Genomic DNA, 3879 nt, shown 5'->3' on the forward strand with positions numbered 1-3879 from the left:
TCTGGTGGAAACTGGTGGTTGTAGAATAAACCCGGGGGAGGGATTTCCAACAGTGACAGGACTCCCCTCTCTCAAAGTTGCTGTTATACAATATTAAGAAATAATATTAAGAAATAACATTTGAGGAAGTGGGTCGTTCAGGACTATAAATATCCCCAGGGTCATCTGCGGATCCAGTAGAGCCACCCTAAGTTTCTTTACTCAAAAGGAACCCTATTGGGTTTAGCAAGGCTCAGTTTGATTGCGATTTCGGATAGATCCTTCCCATTTTATTCTGTAATTCATCCTGTCATCTTGAGTGAAGCTTACTGGCTAGGACACACGCCTGCAGCTTCACCCTCCAGTAAGCAGGCAGCCCGGACTGATTTACACGGAAGTAAAGCTCGCTGAATACGCACAGTTGGGCCTCCTTGGGACTCTGTTAGCTAGCTTTTGTCCAGCCTTGTTCACCTCCATTCCTTCGGGATCGCCCTTCAAAGCCCTGCTGGACCTCGCGTGGCTAACCGACCGGACAGTCCAAAAGTTTCAGCTTCTCCGCAAGGGCGGGGGAAGGCGTGGTGTGTAAGAACAGGTTGCCCCCTGCCCAAGAAGGGCTGAACCCGGCTGAGGTTGCGCAGATGTTGCCTTTGTTTAAAGAGACAGCAATTAAGGACGGGAGGGGGGCATAAGTTTGAAAAGCGTGACCTATTTTCTTTTGATCAGCTGTCAACGGAAGAGCGGGGGGTCATCTCAAGACACCCCTTTCCAACTACTTCCAGCTGTTAGAGAAAACCTGGCTTAGAAAACAATTTGGGGCGGGCGGGCGGGCGGGCGGGCGGGGGAGAAAGGAGCCCCACTTTGGGACTGGAAGGGGCGGCTGCAAATGTTGGAAATTACTGCCAGCCCGAAGTGTTTTCCGTGTAGGGAACGCGCCGAGCGTCTCCTTCTGAAACACAAAACTTGGAAGCCAAGTTTACTCTGAAGTAACGGCCAGCGGATTCTGTAGCTTTAGTTGCGGTTTCCTTGCAAGTGACGCTGGGGAGTGATTACTCGAAAGTAAAGCTAAGGATCACAACCGAACAGATTGGCCACGAAGAACAAAAACCCTAAACCTCTTTAGCAGGAATAAAATCCCACCAGGGGATAGAACGTTCTTCCGATTAGATTGGCCTAAAAATACAATAAAAATGGAAATTTTAGGATGTAGTCCTGAATGTGCTTATTCGGGAGTGACTTCTCAGGCAGAGTACATAAAAACAGGTTATGAGGATGGCAACTGTAAATTCACAGTTGGCCTTCCTCATCCAGCTAAGTTATGGTGGGGATTTCCAAACCCTTTCTGGCTTCATGGGGTTGTGAAATCTCTCTTCCCCCTGCATATATACATATGTGTGTGTACATACAAAAACACATACATGATGACACGCACATACCACGTATGAGAGAGAAGGAATATAAGAAGGAATATGATTAATCCATTAATTTTCATTTTTGTGGATCAGTTCAACAAAAATAATCACACTTACTTCCCATAATCATTTGGGGTCATACCACCAATCCTTCTTCATTCACTTCTCTTGTATTATACTATTAAATGAAATAAAAATGACTCTGACTTGTAAGTTAGTTATTTTTTTAATAACTAATGCTACTAATATGCTACTTTTTGGCATTTTGTAGGGACAGTTTACCACCATTCTTTAAAAAAAAATTGGCTAGAATGGACCGAGATCACTTTGAGATATTAGGGGGACACTGACTTGGATTGGGGAAGGAGGAACTCAAATCCCAGCCCAGAGAAATCACAATGTTTTGTTCTTTAAACCTTTGGCCTGACAGCCTCTTTGAATTTCACCTATTTCACAGCGCTGATTCTAAGGATATTTTGGGGGATCAGACTAAGCTTTTAGGGACCTCTTCTAGTCTTCTTTGGAGCAAAATGAAAATATAATCATCATCACCATCTCTCTATCTCATCGCCAGCTTTCACAGGAAAAACGGTTGGCTTTCCATTTTTCACACTTCGACGATTCGGTTGGAATCCGGTTTTCCATTAGAAGCTTGATATTGCCCATTGAAAATTAGACTCCCCCGCTTTCTAAGACTTCTGGGAAAACCCTCGGATTCAGCCTTTGTGCTCTGGAAGATGACCAGCTCAGTGAAAGAAGTGATCAAACAACCGCTTCACCCCTGAACGGAAGTCCCCGTGATTTGCTTTAGGACCAGCAGGCTGCTTTACGTCCAAACGATTACGCTAAAGCCGTTTGCGTTTAAAATAGGCTCAACAGGACTTACTTCCAAAGAAGACCGCGTTCACACGGGACGCTAGGCTACTACGCAGGCTGATCGGTCATTCTTGGTCAAACAGGCCGTTCCGCTGGCTTCTCCGCGCCTTCGTTTCAAGTTCCTTAGCGTTTCCGAACCCCTCCGTTTTGGGAAGGCTCGGAGGAAGTGCGTGCTCGAGGAGGGGGTGCCTTTGGACTCGACAGCCTGCCTCCGGCTTTTGACACCCCATCCTATCCCGAAGGGGCGGGGCTCTTTTCTCGAGGAGGGGGATAAGCGCGCGCGAGCCGGGGGAGGCTGGTTAGAGTGCAGCCAGGAGAGAGAACCGCGGGATCACGTGGGGGGGGGATGAAAGGTGAGTTGCTGCGCCTCCCCACCTCCGCGTCAATCGGACGGTTTCTCCCTCGATCTGGGGCCCGTTCTGCCCTGTGCACCCCCAGGAAGTCTGGAGGCTCCCCCCCCCCCCGATCTTATACCGAGGGACGGTTCCAGGAGATTCGAAAATAGATCGTGTCACACAGCACTTTAAATGACACGCGCATAACCAAAGCAGGTTAAAATGGCTTTGATCTGCCTAGGGGATTTATCACTTCCCACTCTCTTCCCTTTCTTATTTTTTCCCGTTCATTTTTTAGAAAGTGGGCCCATCAGGCTGGGAAGAGCTGCCTCATCTCCCCTTAATATTTGAGAAGAACACGAACCTTATTTACCTGGGCAGTTGCGCACCATTCATATGAATGAGAATGGAATAACCCCCATTGGCATTCTGTTTTTACGCTCTCTTAGCTATGTTTTATTCAGCGGCAGGACTAAGAGAAGGGGAAAGTTCAACCGTCTTTACAAAGATGCAATATTGGAAGGGCAGGAGCCGACAAGGCCCAGTCAGAGGCCGGCTCCTCGGAGCCCCTGCCCCGCTGAATTTCGGCGAGGCTCATTTCAGCGGGCCGGCGTCTCCGAGAGATTTTAAGCCGGGGTAGGAAAGGCGGACTCTCCTGGGGATAGCTCCGCGGGGCCCGGAAAAATGACCCTGGGCCGCCATTCCCCGTGTGGGGAACCGGGGGAGCGGGGAGTCCTTAGTCTTGGTCGTGTGCTTGAGGTACTCGCTTAAACACGAGCCCCCCACCCCCTAACTCCTTGGCTCCTAATGCAAAATATTAACCTAGCCTATTTATGTCCAGAGATACAACTATGCACACACTCACTATACACACACACACCACACACACACTATAGAAAACGCACTTATGTATACATTATGCAGGTATATACATAGACACACACACACACACACACACAGAACTATATTTAACACTGTAACTGTTATCTATAACACACACACAAATTTATGTATACACACATATACATTATACACTCATACACACAACATACACAGACATATGCACGCACTATACACACTGTAGATATAATACTGTGCACATATGCACACACAATATAGACATACACACTATATTTCACACTACCGTTCACATACACATTACAGCATGTGTCTACCCACATGCCTACACTCACTAGACACTCATATATACATACTATACGCATACATGTACACTTATATGTACAGACACTATGCATGTGTGCACACACCCACACATATAA

This window comes from Candoia aspera, chromosome 2 (assembly GCF_035149785.1).
Source record: "Candoia aspera isolate rCanAsp1 chromosome 2, rCanAsp1.hap2, whole genome shotgun sequence".
Classification (NCBI taxonomy): domain Eukaryota; kingdom Metazoa; phylum Chordata; class Lepidosauria; order Squamata; family Boidae; genus Candoia; species Candoia aspera.